Source organism: Salmo salar, chromosome ssa02, assembly GCF_905237065.1.
Source record: "Salmo salar chromosome ssa02, Ssal_v3.1, whole genome shotgun sequence".
NCBI lineage: Eukaryota > Metazoa > Chordata > Actinopteri > Salmoniformes > Salmonidae > Salmo > Salmo salar.
Window position 1 is genome coordinate 88,830,882 of NC_059443.1, and position 18,796 is coordinate 88,849,677.

The following is an 18,796-nucleotide window of genomic DNA, read 5'->3' on the forward strand; positions in this document are numbered from 1 at the left end:
GGGACAAACGTTTAGGCTTCTACATTGTGACATTATTAAAATACTCCAACTACAATGTTAAAACATTCTACATTGTGACATTATTTCATTGATATCATGAAACAACTCCTTCATGTATGTATTTTCTGATATTTGATCAGAAGTCTTTTATCAGAGTATCTCTGGTCACAGCCACGAAGTTTCTCTCCTGTGTGTGTTCTCTGGTGTTTCTTCCTTTCTCCAGATTGAACAAAACTCTTCCCACATTGAGTACAGATATAAGATTTCTCTCCTCTGTGACTTCTCTGGTGTATCAAGTGGGTCACCAACGTGGTAAGTGGAACACAATCAGAGCCTGGATTTTATCATGAAACAACTCCTTCATGTATTTTCTGATGTTTAATCAGAGATCTTTTATCAGTGTATTTCTTCCCACATTGATTACAGCTATATGGTTTCTCTCCTGTGTGTGTTCTCTGGTGTGATATCAGGTTGCATAGCTGAGTAAAATTCTTCCCACATTGATCACAGCTATAAGGTTTCTCTCCTGTGTGTGTTCTCTGGTGTACAATAAGATAGCTAAATGTATCAAAACTCTTTCCACATTGAGTACAGATAAAAGGTTTCTCTCCTGTGTGTGTTCTCTGGTGTGATATCAGGCTGTGTGACTGAGAAAAACTCTTCCCACATTGAGTACAGCTATAGGGTTTCTCTCCTGTGTGTGTTCTCTGGTGAAGAGTCAGATTGCCCCATGTAGTAAAACTCTTCCCACATTCATCACAGCTATATGGTTTCTCTCCTGTGTGTGTTCTCTGGTGAAGAGTCATATTGCGCATATAGTAAAACTCTTCCCACATTGATCACAGCTATAAGGTTTCTCTCCTGTGTGTGTTCTCTGGTGTGTTATCAGGCTGGATGAATAAGTCTTCCCACATTCATCACAGCTATGAGGTTTCTCTCCTGTGTGGATTCTCTGATTAATTTTAATGCCTGCTGAGGAGGTGAATTTCTTCCCACAGTCAGAGCAGCAGTGAGTTCTCTTCCCTGTGGATCGCTGCAGGTGTTTCTTGAGGTGTTCTGATGTGGAGACACTCTTCTCTGCCTCGTCAGCATCATGAGGTTGTTGAGGCTCCCCAGAGGATCCACAGTAGTCACGTCTCTCTCCTGTGTGAACAACAAGTCAGACAGATGGTTAAAGGCCCACAACAGCAGAAATCCACTGTAAAAGGTGATGCCAACAGCGTAGCCATGATGTTGTACAACAATTGTCGTCTGTAATGAATGTAATGATTATTTGACAATTGTCTTAAAATGAGCAAGAATAGTCATGTTGTCACATTAGTAGTAACATCTAAGATTGTAGACTAGAAATAAGTTATTCATGCTGTTTAAACTCTAAGCAGTGTGCCAGACAACTTTTGGTCTCCAATATAGGCCCCTTTCTGTGTTTGCTAAAATTGTAGCACGAGGGTGATGCACACACAATTTGATTGCAGAAACACCTCCTTGCTAATGAGGAAACCGCTAGTTATGGATGTAGTATATCTGGTAATGAGGAAACCACTAGTTATGGATGTAGTATATCTGGTAATGAGGAAACCACTAGTTATGGATGTAGTATATCTGGTAATGAGGAAACCACTAGTTATGGATGTAGTATATCTGGTAATGAGGAAACCACTAGTTATGGATGTAGTATATCTGGTGATGAGGAAACCGCTAGTTATGGATGTAGTATACAGTGAGGGAAAAAGTATTTGATCCGCTGCTGATTTTGTACGTTTGCCCACTGACAAAGAAATGATCAGTCTATAATTTTAATGGTAGGTTTATTTGAACAGTGAGAGACAGAATAACAAAAAAATACAGAAAAACGCATGTCAAAAATGTTATAAAATGATTTGCATTTTAATGAGGGAAATAAGTATTTGGTATTTATTTTTATCAGGATATATTTTCTACCTGCAGCCTGCAATGTTAAAATGTTTGGGCTTTATGTAGGTTATTTTAAAAAAAAACTTAGCAATGGCAATAAAAATGTTTATTTATTTATCATTTTAATTTAAATAGAATGTAGATTAACCACAGAGAATGATGTTGAGATACAAAGACTATTATAATTATTATTAATACTATAAATTAAATGAAACTGTTCCAGTAAAATGTGAATATGAAAATCTTAACTGGCACCAGATCAGTAGAAATGGTCAGAAATTGGCACCAAATGGAAAAGGTTGCTGACTGCTGGTGTAGCCTATTACCAGAAACTATAGGAGCATAATGACTGCTGGTGTAGCCTATTACCAGAAACTATAGGAGCATAACGACTGCTGGTGTAGCCTATTACCAGAAACTATAGGAGCATAATGACTGCTGGTGTAGCCTATTACCAGAAACTATAGGAGCATAACGACTGCTGGTGTAGTCTATTACCAGAAACTATAGGAGCATAACGACTGCTGGTGTAGTCTATTACCAGAAACTATAGGAGCATAACGACTGCTGGTGTAGTCTATTACCAGAAACAATAGGAGCATAACGACTGCTGGTGTAGCCTATTACCAGAAACTATAGGAGCATAACGACTGCTGGTGTAGCCTATTACCAGAAACTATAGGAGCATAACGACTGCTGGTGTAGCTTATTACCAGAAACTATAGGAGCATAACGACTGCTGGTGTAGTCTATTACCAGAAACTATAGGAGCATAACGACTGCTGGTGTAGTCTATTACCAGAAACTATAGGAGCATAACGACAGCTGGTGTAGCCTATTACCAGAAACTATAGGAGCATAACGACAGCTGGTGTAGCCTATTACCAGAAACTATAGGAGCATAACGACTGCTGGTGTAGCCTATTACCAGAAACTATAGGAGCATAACGACTGCTGGTGTAGCCTATTACCAGAAACTATAGGAGCATAACGACTGCTGGTGTAGCCTATTACCAGAAACTATAGGAGCATAATGACTGCTGGTGTAGCCTATTACCAGAAACTATAGGAGCATAACGACTGCTGGTGTAGTCTATTACCAGAAACTATAGGAGCATAACGACTGCTGGTGTAGTCTATTACCAGAAACTATAGGAGCATAACGACTGCTGGTGTAGTCTATTACCAGAAACAATAGGAGCATAACGACTGCTGGTGTAGCCTATTACCAGAAACTATAGGAGCATAACGACTGCTGGTGTAGCCTATTACCAGAAACTATAGGAGCATAACGACTGCTGGGGTAGCCTATTACCAGAAACTATAGGAGCATAACGACTGCTGGTGTAGTCTATTACCAGAAACTATAGGAGCATAACGACTACTGGTGTAGCCTATTACCAGAAACTATAGGAGCTTAACGACTGCAGTGTAGCCCATTACCAGAAACTATAGGAGCATAACGACTGCTGGTGTAGCTTATTACAAGAAACTATAGGAGCATAACGACTGCTGGTGTAGTCTATTACCAGAAACTATAGGAGCATAACGACTGCTGGTGTAGACTATTATCAGAAACTATAGGAGCATAACGACTGCTGGTGTAGTCTATTACCAGAAACTATAGGAGCATAACGACCGCTGGTGTAGCCTATTACCAGAAACTATAGGAGCATAACGACTGCTGGTGTAGCCTATTACCAGAAACTATAGGAGCATAACGACTGCTGGTGTAGTCTATTACCAGAAACTATAGGAGCATAACGACTGCTGGTGTAGTCTATTACCAGAAACTATAGGAGCATAACGACTGCTGGTGTAGTCTATTACCAGAAACTATAGGAGCATAACGACTGCTGGTGTAGTCTATTACCAGAAACTATAGGAGCATAACGACTGCTGGTGTAGCCTATTACCAGAAACTATAGGAGCATAACGACTGCTGGGGTAGCCTATTACCAGAAACTATAGGAGCATAACGACTGCTGGTGTAGTCTATTACCAGAAACTATAGGAGCATAACGACTACTGGTGTAGCCTATTACCAGAAACTATAGGAGCTTAACGACTGCTGGTGTAGCCCATTACCAGAAACTATAGGAGCATAACGACAGAATTTACGAAGGCCAGCAGCAGCGGGAGGAGAAGGCTATAAGGAAGAGTTTTTTTTCTGATGGTTAGGCTATCTATATTCAGAGGGGTGTCATCAATAGCCCATATTGACAAAGTGAAAACAGGTAAAAAAAACAGAAATACCTTATTTATTTAAGTACTCAGACCCTTTGCTATGAGACTCGAATTTGCTTTCAGGTGCATCTTGTTTCCATTAATCATCCTTGAGATGTATATACAACTTCTTCGAAGTCCACCTATGGTAAATTAAATTGATTGGATATGATTTGGAAGGCACACACACACCTGTCTATATATGGTCACACAGTTGACAGTGCGTGTCAGAGCAAAAACCAAGCCATGAGGTCGAAGGAACTGTCCGTAGAGCTCCAGGACAGGATTGTGTCGAGGCACAGATCTGGGGAAGGGTACCAAAAAAAGTCTGTAGCATTGAAGGTCCCCAAGAACACAGTGACCTCCATCATTTTTAAATGGAATACTCTTCCTATAACTGGTCACCAGGCCAAACTGAGCGATTGGGGGAAAAGGGCCTTGGTCAGGGAGGTGACCAAAAACCTGATGGTCACTCTGACAGAGCTCCAAAGTTCATCTGTGGAGATGGGAGAACCTTCCAGAAGGACAAACATCTCTGCAGCACTCCACCAATCAGGCCTTTATGGTAGAGTGGCCAGAAGGAAGCCACTCCTCAGTAAAAGGCACATGACAGCCTGCTTGGAGTTTGCCCAAAGGAACCCAAAGGACACTGACCATGAGAAACAAGATTCTCTGGCTTGATGAAACCAAGATTGAACTCTTTGGCCTGAATGCCAAGCATCACGTCTGGAGGAAACCTGGCACCATCCCTACGGTGAAGCATGGTGGTGGCAGCATCATGCTGTGGGGATGTTTTCAGCAGCAGGGACTGGGAGACTAGTCAGGATCCAGGGAAATATTAACAGAGCAAAGTGCAGAGAGATCCTTGATGAAAGACCTGCTCCAGAGTGCTCAGGACCTCAGACTGGGGCGAAGGTTCACCGTCCAACAGGACAACGAGCTTAAGAACACAGCAAAGACAACACAGGAGTGGCTTCAGTAGAAGTCTCTGAATGTCCTTGAGTGGCCCAGCCAGAGCCCGGACTTGAGCCCTATCTAACATCTCTGGAGAGACCTGAAAATAGCTTCGCAGTGATGTTCCCCATCCAACCTGACAGAGCTTGAGAGGATCTGCAGAGAAAGATGGGAGAAACTCCCCAAATGCAGGTGTGCCAACTAGACTAGCTAAATGAAAGTGGGGGAAAAAAGATTTTAATCCATTTTAGAATAAGGCTTTAACGTAACAAAATGTTTAAAAAGTCAATGGGTCTGAATACTTTCCGAATGCACTGTATACAGCAACACCTCCCCCATAAGCATTCCTGTCTTTTCTGTAGATGTTATATCCCTGTATTGCTACTGCTGTATCAAAGGAATTATCTAAGTGATTTTCAGAGATGAACATTACAGTGCATTCCAAATACAATAGGCAGGCAAGTAAACAAACGTTTTAAAATAAACTATTCCAGAAAATGTCAACGCGTATATAACGCCCGTCCAAGAGACTGTCAACCAATCGCGTTCACATTGTCATGTGACACGCAGTTCCTAAGCTAATTCTCACGAAAATCCCTTTTTAAAGTCAGGGTATGAGTCGAGAAACATGCCTATTTTCCTTGAAAGTACGGAAAGTCACGATTGCAAAGCTATACAATATTACAGAGAACAAGTTAATTATCTCACATCTCTGAAAATATTTGTAATGTTGTGCTTCTTGTTCACGGAGGGTAATTCATGCCAATGTTCTTTTCTTTAAGCTGTTAATACGAATTGAAAGGAGTTTCCAATATCCTAATTTCTTAAAGTATTTCTGGTGATAGCTAGTGATAGTGATACACAAGCTAGGTCTATTACCAGCCACCAGGTTCAGAAGCTTTAAAACCACATAACAAATATTTTAAACCCAATTCTATTTTTGCCCAAAGTTAAGATATAAATTATTCAAACTGAACATAATTCATGCTGGTTATTATTTTAGGCTATTTTAGTTTTGGAGTCAAAGATAGTTTTGGAATAGTTTTCAAACAGGTTAGTTATTTTATTTCAGTTTTCTAAATAGTTTTCCCCAAATTACTTTTTCTATAATAAGCATGGAGGTTTCCCCTATAAACCAGTCATAGGTACTGGTGACAAAGCACCTCGTAACCTAGCTGGGAATGGGACAGACTGAAACCACTCCCCTATCAACCAGTCATAGGTACTGGTGACAAAGCGCCTCGTAACCTAGCTGGGAATGGGACAGACGGAACCCTTCTGTCGTAACACACAGGGGAGATTTGTAATCAAATCTAATTCCCAGGAATGGGGTTCATATGAACCACAGAGACTGTGTGTGGGATAATAACATGGCCGTGTCCAACCCTGCTTGTTCCCTCGACTCCGCTACCAACCACCAATCTCCAACAGGGCCCTTAACCTGTATCACTAGACACCTCATAGTGAGCTACAGGTAGGAATCAGCAATGAATCCCAATAATGAGACACCTCTGGGGAGGGGTGTCAGCAACATTTAAAAATACATATATAGTGTTTTATGATAAACCGTTTTTTACAAATCTGTCAAGACACCAACTTAGACTTTACAGTGAAATGCTTTACTTACAAGCCCTTAACCAACAGTGCAGTTCAAGAAGAAGAAAATATTTACCAAGTAGACTAAAATAAAAAGTTATAATAAAAAAGTAACACAATGAGAATAACAATAACGAGGCTATATACAGGGGGCACCGGTACCGAGTCAGTGTGCAGGGGTACAGGCTAGTTGAGGTAATCTGTACATGAAGGTGGGGGCGTAGTGACTATGCATAGGTAACAAACAACCAGCGAGTAGCAGCAGTGCACAAAAGGGAGGGGGGTGGGGTCAATGTAAATTGTCTGGTGGTGATTTTATGAATTGTTCAGCAGTCCTAAGGCTTGGGGGTAGAAGCTGTTGAGGAGGCTTTTGGTCCTAGACTTGCCGTGCGGTAGCAGAGAAAACAGTCTACGACTTGGGTGACTGGAGTCTCTGACAATTTTGTGGGCTTTCCTCTGACACCGCCTATTATATAGGTCCTGGATGGCAGGAAGCTTGGCAACAGTGATGTTCTGGGCCGTTCGCACTACCCTCTGTAGCGCCTTACGGTCAGATGCCAAGCAGTTGCCATACCAGGCGGTGATGCAACCGGTCAGGATGCTCTCGATGGTGCAGCTGTATTACCTTTTGAGGATCTGGGGACCTATGCCAAATCTTTTCAGTCTCCCGAGGCGGAAAAGGTTTTGTTGTGCCCTCTTCATGACTGTCTTGGTATATACACACGTGGGTGATTGAAAGATGAACTGAGGTCCACACTCCAGTCCAGTTTCTTCCAAAGAAGAAAAAAGAATCCTGAAGGAAGGAGAAATGACGAGAAACGAATTTGGTTTACCGTTTGGGGCGTCGCAACTGGTTACCTATTTTGATGTGATATGAAAGTATTATGTGAAATTATTTTGATGTGATATGAAAGTACAGCGATTTATGTTTCAAGAAACGTATCGCAATTTTGAATCGTTTCACATTTAGATAAAATAGTCAAATATTCCAGCTGCCAGAGCCAGTCTACCTCTGAAAATAACATACAGTCCTTGGACCTTGAGGAGTAACCGGGGCAGCAATCAGCAGTAGAAACAATAACAAAGCGTACTCCCTGCCCGTTTCGGTAAAAAGCTGAGGGATGTGGCTGGAGAAATGCAACCATCCATGATATTGTCACAGGGGTCGTCTAAAGGAGACCAAGGCGCAGGTTGTAGAGTGCTCATATTAATTTATTAATGAAACACTTAATAAAAAAACATTAAAAAACGACAGCCAAACAGTTCCATCAGGACACTATACAAAACGGAAAACAACTACCTGAAAAACAGGCTGCCTAAGTATGGCTTCTAATCAGAGACAATATGATAGACAGCTGCCTCTGATTGGAAACTATACCCGGCCAAAACATAGAAATAGAAATCTAGAAAAACCCCACATAGAAACAGAAAACACAAAACAACCCAAAACAACCACCTGTCACGCCCTGACCATAAAGGAAAAATGAGGGTGGGTATAATTTGTGGAACGTTCCAACAGGAATCCGTTCCAAAAGCTCCGCAAATGTCAAGATTGCCAACCAACAACGCATACAAAGTCGTATAACGGTAGAATGAGATACCGGGTAGGGAGTGAGCAATGTAATAACGTTTTTCACTCACCCTGTTTATCTTGAAAATTGTCTCTTCTTTCTGGTAGCCTCCACCATTCCTCGTTCGTTGGTTTAGTTATTATTTCCGGTATTCCTGCATTCGCAGGTGAACTCTGTTGCGCCTCAATTAGGGAATCGCTATGGTTGAAATGTAACTAATGACTGCCAGCCCCACTATTTTATTAGCTAGGTGGATTGTACACAATTGTTACCGATGATACTGTATATACCAGCCTACTCGTATTACAGAAACATACCTTGTATTTTGCCATGTTCTCTCTGTGTTAATCCTGGTTCCCAAATATCAGCTAACTTGTGTCTGTGTCGATGTTGTTTAGTTCAACTTGCCTAGTTAAATAAAGATTAAATGAAATAGAACTTATACAATATGCTTTGACCTATTTCAGGTAACCTAAAGATGCTTGATTCACTATAGTTGCTTTTGAAGAACTTTCCAGTCGTTTGTGCTTTACATTACGATTTTTGAACGTCTGTTTATTGGACATATATATTAGTGTCTTATAAAAAAGGGCAACGAATGTAAAGCATCCCATCTGTTTTAAGGTTATAGTGTGTATGTGTGTGGTGTAGTTCCTCTTGATGTCCACTAGGTGTCATCACAGCTTCAATAATGTCACACCAGGGTCACAACATGTTTTCATGTGTAACCTTACAGTGAAATGCTGACTGACAAGCCCTTAACCAACAATTTCGTTTTAAGAAAAATATGTGTTAAGTAAAAAATTAGAAATAAAATTAACTAATAATTAAAGAGCAGTAGTAAAATCAAAATAGCGAGGCTTTATACATAGGTACCTGTTTGTCGAGGTAATTGAGGTGTTCCTTTCAATTCCAGTGGTGTAAATTACTTAACAAAAAATGTTTTTAAACTACTCCACTACATTCCGTTTATATATCTGTTGATTTTGTATCTGTACTTTTACTCTTTCTGTTTCTTTACAACTTGAAATTGTACTTCACTACATTTCTAAATAAAAAAATGTATTTTTTACTCTATACAGTTTCCCTGCCACACAAAAGTACTTGTTCATTTCAAATGCTGAGCCGGACAGGAAAATGGTCCAATTCACACACTTATCAAGACAACATCCTTGGTCATCCCTACTGCCTCAGATCTAGCGGACTCACTAAACACATGCTTCATTTGTAAATTATGATTGTTGGAGTGTTCCCCTGGTTATTTTTTAAATAAAATAACAGAATCGTGCTGTCTGGTTTGCTTAATATATGGAAGGTCAAATAATTGATACTTTTACCACTGATACTTAAGTATATTTTAGCAATGACGTTTAATTAGTATTTTACTGGGTGAATTTCACTTTTACTTGAGACATTTTCTATAAACGTAATCTTAATATTGTAACTTTTTCCCTTCATTTGCCTACTACTGTCTATAAGCTATCATACCATGTGGGTTTTTTCTTGGGGACCAGGTATCGGAACGCCTTTGAAGGGTCTACAAAGCATGCCCCCCAGGTAAAAGTTGCCTTTTGCAGACGAGGATTGTATTGTTACTCCACGACATAATATGTTATCACAACTCTATTAAAAGGACATTCTACACAAGGTGTCACTTCATTCCTTTTATTTCATGGGAACTAGCCCCTACCGCCCTACACACCTCCAGTTAGCTCTTTCATGCCAACAAAAGGCAACATTAAAAATGGGTCACTGTTAATTGTTCCTCGGGGCTTTGTACTCACATGCTCTTGTTTGGGGAGCAACCACCATAACCACTACTCTACCAGACAGACAGAGGGAGAATGTTGAGGGGAACTAGAAAATGCACACATTCAACACAACATTTCAGAGGTTGGAGAACGGTGTGGGGGCTTGTACTTCTTGGACCTATCAACCGTTCCTCAATCTTCTTCTGATGACTACAATCAGAGATTATGAATCTTCAAATCCTACACTATAGGATGGATGTGTTTAGGAATGGGGGACGAAATTCCAAAGGGACCTGTTTCCAATTACCAGCAAATAGACCCTAGAAATGTTATACCATGATCTTAATATTGTTACTTTTTCCCTTCATTTGCCTACTACTGTCTATAAGCTATCATACCATGTGGGTTTTTTCTTGGGGACCAGGTATCGGAACGCCTTTGAAGGATCTACAAAGCATGCCCCCCAGGTAAAAGTTGCCTTTTGCAGAGATATTTTGAATCAAATCCATCTTAAAGTTTGTTACTCCATGACATAATCTGATATCACAACACTACTGAAATGACATACTTTACAATGTGACTGGAGTCTTCGACCATTTTTTTTGCCCTTCCTCTTACACCGCCTAGTATATACAGTAGATCCTGGATGGCAGTAAGCTTCTAGTCAATGATGTACTCAGCCGTACGCAATCAAATTTGATTCATTAAGTCCTTTCAACATCAGCCGATGTCACAAAGTGCTGTACAGAAACCCAGCCTAAAACCCCAAACAGCAAGCAATACAGATGCACGGTGGCTAGGAAAAACTCCCTAGAAAGGCAGGAACCTAGGAAGAAACCTAGAGAGGAACCAGGCTCTGAGGGGTATCCAGTCCTCTTCTAGCTGTGCCGGGTGGAGATTATAACAGAACATGGGCAAACATTCATAGATGACCAGCAGGCTCAAATAATTATAATCACAGTGGTTCAAGAGGGTGCAACAGGTCAGCATCTCAGGAGTAAATGTCAGGTCTGGGACAAGGTAGCACGTCGGGTGAACAGGTCAGGGTTCCATAGCCGCAGGCAGAACAGTTGAAACTGGAGCAGCAGCATGACCAGGTGGACTGGGGACAGCAAGGAGTGATCAGGCCAGGTAGTCCTGAGACGTGGTCCCAGGGCTCAGGTCCTCCAGGATAGAAGGGAGAAGGAGAGAGTGAATTAGAGGGAGCATACTTAAATTCACACGGGACACTGGATACGACAGGATAAATACTCCAGGTATATCTGACTGACCCTAACCCCCCTACACAAACTATTGCAACGTAAATAATGGGGGCTGACACAGGAGTGATCGGGAGACACTGTGGCCCCTTACAACGATACACCCTCAGTAGCGCCTTATGGTCAGATGCCGAGCAGTTGCCATACCAGGAGGTGATGCAACCTGTCAGGATGCTCTCGACGGTACAGCTGTAAATCCTTTTGAGGATCTGAGTATCCTTTCCAAATCTTTTCTGTCTCCTGAGTGGGAATATGTTTTGTCGCACCCTCTTCACAACTGTCTTGGTGTGCTTGGACCATGTTCGTTTGTTGGCGATGTGGACACCACGGAACTTGAAGTTCTCAACCTGCTCCACTACAGCCCCATCGATGAGAATGGGGGCATGTTCGGTCATCCTTTTCCTGTAGACAACAATCACCTCCTTTGTGTTGGTCACGTTGAGGGAGAGGTTGTTGTCTTCGCCCCACACGGTCAGGTCTCTGACCTCCTCCCTATAGGCTGTCTCATCGTTGCCGGTGATCAGGCCTACCACTGTTGTCATCAGCAAACATAATGATGGTGTTGGAGTCGTGCCTGGCTGTGCAGAATTGAGTGAACAGAGTACAGGAGGGGACTGAGCACGCACCCTTGAGGGGCCCCCGTGTTGAGGATAAGCGTGCCGGATGTGTTAACTATCCTTACCAGCTGGGGGCGGCCCGTCAGGAAGAATCCAGTTCCAGAGGGAGGTGTTTAGTACCAGGGTCCTTTGCTTAGTGATCAGCTTTGTTGGCACTATGGTGTTGAACGCTGAGTTGTAGTCAATGAGCAGCATTCTCACAGAGGGGATCCTTTTGTCCCGGTGAGAGGGTAGTGTGGAGCGCAATAGAGATTGCATCATCTGTGGATCTGTTGGGCCAGTATGCCAATTGGAGTGGGTCTAGGGTTTCCGGCATGATTGCTTGATGTCAGCCACTACCAGCCTTTCAAAGGACTTCATGGCTACCAATGTGAGTGCTACGGGGCGCTAATCATTTAGGCAGGTTACCTTTGCTTTCTTGGGCACAGGGACTATGGTGGTCTGTTTGAAAGATGTAGGTATTACAGACTCGGTCAGGGAGAGGTTGAAAATGTCAGTGAAGACACTTGCCTGGTAATCAGTCTGGGCCCGCGGCTGTGGGAATGTTTACCTGTTTAAAAGTCTTGCGCACATCGGCTATGGAGAGCGTGATCCCACATTCATCCAGAACAGCTGGTGCTCTCATGCATGCTTCAGTGTTGCGTTGCTCGAAGCGAGCATAAAAGGCTTTTAGCTCATTTGGTAGGTTCTTGTCACCGGCCAGCTCGTGGCTGGGTTTCCCTTTGTAGTCATGAATATTTTCCAAGCCCTTTCACATCCAACAAGCATCAGAGCCGATGTAGTAGGATTCAATCTTATTCCTGTATTGACACTTCAGGACAAGTCTCTGAATTTCCTTGAGTGGGCCAGCCAGAACTGTGACTTGAACCCAATCGAACATCTCTGGAGAGACCTGAAAATAGCAGTGCAGCAACGCTCTCCATCGAACCTGTCAGAGCTTGAGAGGATCTACAGAGAAGAATGGGAGAACCTCCCCAAATACAAGTGTGGCAAGCTTGTAGCATCAGACCCAAGGCTGTAATCGCTGCCAAAGGTGTTTCAACAAAGTACTGAGTAAAGGGTCTGTTACCTATGTAAGTGATCAAATTTTGATTGAATAAATTGCAATTCATTTAAATGTCACACCCTGATCTGTTTCACCTTTCCTGTGATGGTCTCCACCCCCTCCAGGTGTCGCTTATTATCCCTAGCCTCTGTGCCAGTTCGTCTTGTATGCTTTTAAAGGCAACCAGCGTTTCCCTTACTCCTGCTCCTATTCTCTTTTGCTAGTCCTCACGTTTTTTTTACCCTTGCCTGTTTTCTGGACTCCATACCTGCCTGCCTGACCATTCTGCTTGCCCTGACCTCAAGCCTGCCTGCCACTCTGTACCTCCTGGACTCTGAACTGGTTGACATTTCGCCTTTCCACGACCACTCTTGCCTAGCCCTTTAGGATTGTTTAATAAATATCAAGACAAACCATCTGCCTCCCGTGTCTGCATCTGGGTCTCGCTTTGTGCTCTTATACTAAACCTGCTTTTGCTTTGACATTGTTCGCTATTGTGTGTAGATTGATGAGAGAACCAATGTAATCAATTGTAGAAGGCTGTAACTTAACAAAATGTCAAACAAGTCAAGGGGTCTGAATACTTTCCGAAGCACTGTAAATATTGATAAGTCACCTTGTACTGTTGGGTTATATTTTCTTAAACTTAATGTGATGCATAGGTTATGAGTAAATTAATGTTAAACATAACAGGTTTGTATTGTACTAACATGGATTGAGCTACATATAATAATGTATGACTAACTGGAGGGTTACTGGAGTGTAGGCCGAGTAGACTCGTGACACACATACACACACACACAATGCCTGGTTGTGGGGCCGCTCAAGGACAGGTGTATGTGAGGAACTGATAGAGGGGAAAATGGCTGTGGCATAAGAACAGGCACTGTCCTTGGGTGTCTGACTCTCGGGTACACACACGAAGATAAGCTAGAAGACAACTATGCTTGGCAACAAAGATGCGTCTACAGGCTGCACGCCAACGATAGGCTGGAGTAAGTCTAAACCACACCCAAGCCTCTACTATGACAGGCCCTCAGGGAGAGGGAACTAAGTCTGTCAAGAAGTATTTCAAGAAAAACTTGTGATGTCATTCCAGTTCTCTGTCTACCCTGCGTGGTGTCACAGTGAGCCCGTATATACGAACATCATATTTACCATTCAAGTGTTTGCATTAATTAAAGTACAAAGAAATCAGAAGTTACTCTGTGCTGACTATTTTTGTTCTGATACCAGATTCGAATTGACGCGAACCCAACAGTACCAAATATGTTTTAAACCATATAGTTACATTCAGAAATGGTAGGTTGAGACTAATACAGTCAGGATAGTATAACTTATCCCATCATACCCAGGACATTTAGTACAGTCTTCCAATACATTAGATTAATCAAGAGTCAATATCTTAATACCATTATGATAATTAAGGCTTTTTAATGCCACTGATGGTAAACACAAAATTCATTTTTCATCAATATAATGGTTAACGTTCTTTGTAGAAGTTGCAGAAAGGAAAATACCTACTGTAGCTATGTAGGCTTCCTGCTGGCTGCCAATTGTCACTCAAAAAAACATAAGAATAGGTTGTTTTTTAAATTACAAATTAAACTAGCATGTGCATTTCTCTAAGAAGCTAGAGGTAAATTTCAGTCAGATAACTCAAAACGAAACCAAAAAACAAGTTCACTGAAATCCACTATCATTCGCTTATGCCAGCTTAACCATAACCCATCTATACAGTTCAGTATAGCAATATTATGGCATTATCGGGGTACTGTTACTTTAATTACATTTAACTATAAAAAAATTACCGGGGGGAAATCACGTGACCCTTGATCGAGATGGCTGCATGAACTAAGAGCTCCGCAGAAGTAGTTTCCAATTCCTAATCTTACCTCCACTTCAAGTTAAAACTCCTTTAGCTTTAGTCAGAAAGTCATGGCGCCTACAAAAGGCGATGTTACAAGTGACATTTTTACCCTGACTCGAGCATTAGCGGCGGAAAAAGACTCCAAGAAGCAGCTAGCTTTAGAAAAAGCTAGCGCAATTAGCCAGGAGCAAGAGGACCCGTTCCCCCACAAGGCCCAACCTCGCACTCTGTCGAAGACATCCTTTCTGAACTGAGATCCCAACGTACAGAACTCAACATTAAATTAGATGCCATTAACACTCAGCTCAGTGCCATAGGGTGCAACGTGACAATCCTGGAAAATGCTTGGCCTGACATCAACAACAAGAACCATCAACGCGGGGCGCCTGGACGAGGCAGAGGGGCGAATCCTATCCATGGAAAACTTACTGACAGACGCCATGGAAACAATAGCATATGCTAAAAACAAAATAGAGCATCTGGAAGAGAAAACAGAGGACCTGGAAAACAGCGGGCGAAGGAATAACAGGGCTCTATTAAACCAGGCTGAAAAAGAAGAGAAACATGCCAATGATCCGCTACCTACAAGACAAACTCCCCGAGTGGCTCCACCTGTCCACCGACAGGCCCATAGAACGAGAGAGCTCACCGAGCACTGAGGCCCCCACCAGCAGCCAGACAACCACCGCTCCCAATCACCATACGTTTCCTGAGATTCACCGACAAGGAACGAGTCCTACAGGCGGCGAGAATCAACACCATGACAGTGGGAAATGCCAAACTCACTTTACACCAGGACCTGTCAGCTGGAATACGCCGAGAGTTTGACGGGGTGAAGAAATACTCCATTGACCGAGGCATCTTTAGGGGATTCAAATACCCGAACGAGCTCAGGATTCTTCACCAAGGAGCCCTGCGACACTTCAAAACTCTAGGAGGCAAAACGTTTTTAGAAAGACAATCCTGGTCAATGAGAAATGGACCAATGACTAAATGCGATTATTGTTATTACTAAAGGAGGGAAGACAACATATAGCCGACATCCAAAGACCCACGCGCCCCGCTAAATGTCATTATAGCCGTCTAATCTATATTTATTTTCCTTTAGCTGAGAGGGATAGGCTCTATAGCCTGACCTAGGCCTACTAACGTTTCAGCCTACTTTTATTTCCCTTTTTTGGTGCTATTATTACTATGTCCCTTGGGGGAGGTATATGTAGGCTAGGCTATAGATTTTATTTTCTCCCTCTTTTAATGTGGTCTGGATGGGGGCTACGTTGTAATTTACTCAATGCGGGGCGGAGAGGAGAGGATGAGGCATTTCTTTGGTGGGTGGGGGAGACGTTGTGCGTTGCTAACTGTTCCCTTTTTTTGGGGAACAGAATTGAGACTGAGCGGGGGGAGTATAGATCCAACGGGATATGTCGAGTTGTTTGGGAACTCGGCTGGGGTGTTCAGAGATTGTTATTTTATGTGAACGCAGCTGTAACTATTATCCACCTTTACCCAGAGATGACTTGCACTAATGTTCGATGACGATGACTAGTACCTTAAATCTCTTGACATGGAACTGCCATGGTCTAGGTCATGCAATATAACGGAAAAAGATACTATTTGCTCTAAAAAAAGGGAAAAAGCAGACATTGCGCTATTACAAGAGACACACCTCTGTGATGCCGAACATGCCAAACTCCGCAGAGCCTGGGTGGGACTGGTGTATTTCCCATCTTTCAAATCAAACAGTAGAGGTACAGACATACTTATCCATAAGCATGTTCCATTCATAATTGACAAAAACATATCTGATCCGGAGGGGAGATTTATTTAGAAAACTGGGTCACTTTATTGGCAACCAATTACTATCTTAAACATATACGCCCCTAATACAGATACTCCTGCTTTCATGTCAAAAATGATAACCCTGCTCAATGAGCATTGTGCTTCCTTTGGAGGGCTGGCCGGAGATCTTAATTGTACCCTCAACCCAACCCTGGACAAATCATCTCAAGTCCCCACCACAAATCCTAGGTCTGCAAAGATCTCCGGCAGCCTCTGGAACTGCCGGTCTGCGGCCAACAAGGCAGAGTTCATCTCAACCTATGCTACCCTCCAGTCCCTCGACTTCTTGGCGCTGACGGAAACATGGATTACCACAGATAACACTGCTACTCCTACTGCTCTCTCCTCGTCTGCCTACGTGTTCTCGCATACCCCGAGAGCATCTGGCCAGCGGGGTGGTGGCACTGGAATCCTCATCTCTCCCAAGTGGACATTCTCTCTTTCTCCCCTGACCCATCTGTCTATCGCCTCCTTTGAATTCCATGCTGTCACAGTTACCAGCCCTTTCAAGCTTAACATCCATCCAGGTTCCCTAGGAGAGTTCATCAATGAGCTTGACGCCTTGATAAGTTCCTTTCCTGAGGATGGCTCACCTCTCACAGTTCTGGGTGACTTTAACCTCCCCACGTCTACCTTTGACTCATTCCTCTCTGCCTCCTTCTTTCCACTCCTCTCCTCTTTTGACCTCACCCTCTCACCTTCCCCCCCCTACTCACAAGGCAGGCAATACGCTTGACCTCATCTTTACTAGATGCTGTTCTTCCACTAATCTCATTGCAACTCCCCTCCAAGTCTCCGACCACTACCTTGTATCCTTTTCCCTCTCTCTCTCATCCAACACTTCTCACTCTGCCCCTACTCGGATGGTATTGCGCCGTCCCAACCTTCGCTCTCTCTCGCTACTCTCTCCTCTTCCATCCTATCATCTCTTCCCTCTGCTCAAACCTTCTCCAACCTATCCCCTGATTCTGCCTCCTCAACCCTCCTCTCCTCCCTTTCTGCATCCTTTGACTCTCTATGTCCCCTATCCTCCAGGCCGGCTCGGTCCTCCCCTCCTGCTCCGTGGCTCGACGACTCATTGCGAGCTCACAGAACAGGGCTCCGGGCAGCCGAGCGGAAATGGAGGAAAACTCGCCTCCCTGCGTACCTGGCATCCTTTCACTCCCTCCTCTCTACATTTTCCTCTTCTGTCTCTGCTGCTAAAGCCACTTTCTACCACTCTAAATTCCAAGCATCTGCCTCTTGCCACCTTCTCCTCCCTCCTGAATCCTCCTCCCCCCTCCTCCCTCTCTGCGGATGACTTCGTCAACCATTTTGAAAAGAAGGTCGACGACATCCGATCCTCGTTTGCTAAGTCAAACGACACCGCTGGTCCTGCTCACACTGCCCTACCCTGTGCTTTGACCTCTTTCTCCCCTCTTTCTTCAGATGAAATCTCGCGTCTTGTGACGGCCGGCCGCCCAACAACCTGCCCGCTTGACCCTATCCCCTCCTCTCTTCTCCAGACCATTTCCGGAGACCTTCTCCCTTACCTCACCTCTCTCATCAACTCATCCTTGACCGCTGGCTACGTCCCTTCTGTCTTCAAGAGAGCGAGAGTTGCACCCCTTCTGAAAAAACCTACACTCGATCCCTCCGATGTCAACAACTACAGACCAGTATCCCTTCTTTCTTTTCTCTCCAAAACTCTTGAACGTGCCGTCCTTGGCCAGCTCTGCTGCTATCTCTCTCAGAATGACCTTCTTGATCCAAATCAGTCAGGTTTCAAGACTGGTCATTCAACTGAGACTGCTCTTCTCTGTGTCACGGAGGCTCTCCGCACTGCTAAAGCTAACTCTCTCCTCTGCTCTCATCCTTCTAGAACTATCTGCTGCCTTTGATACTGTGAACCATCAGATCCTCGTCTCCACCCTCTCCGAGTTGGGCATCTCCGGCGCGGCCCACGCTTGGATTGCGTCCTACCTGACAGGTCGCTCCTACCAGGTGGTGTGGCGAGAAGCTGAACCTCGGCAAGACGGAGCTGCTCTTCCTCCCAGGGAATGACTGCCTGTTCCATGATCTCACCATCACGGTTGACAACTCCATTGTGTCCTCCTCCCAGAGTGCTAAGAACCTTGGCGTGACCCTGGACAACACCCTGTCATTCTCCACTAA

The 18,796-nt window shown here is 43.5% G+C and overlaps 1 pseudogene; it reads right to left on the bottom strand.

Annotated features, from left to right (window-relative positions):
- Positions 1 to 368: 368 nt before the first annotated feature.
- LOC123732690 (zinc finger protein 180-like) overlaps positions 369 to 18,796 on the bottom strand; it is a 73,772-nt pseudogene continuing 55,344 nt past the window's right edge.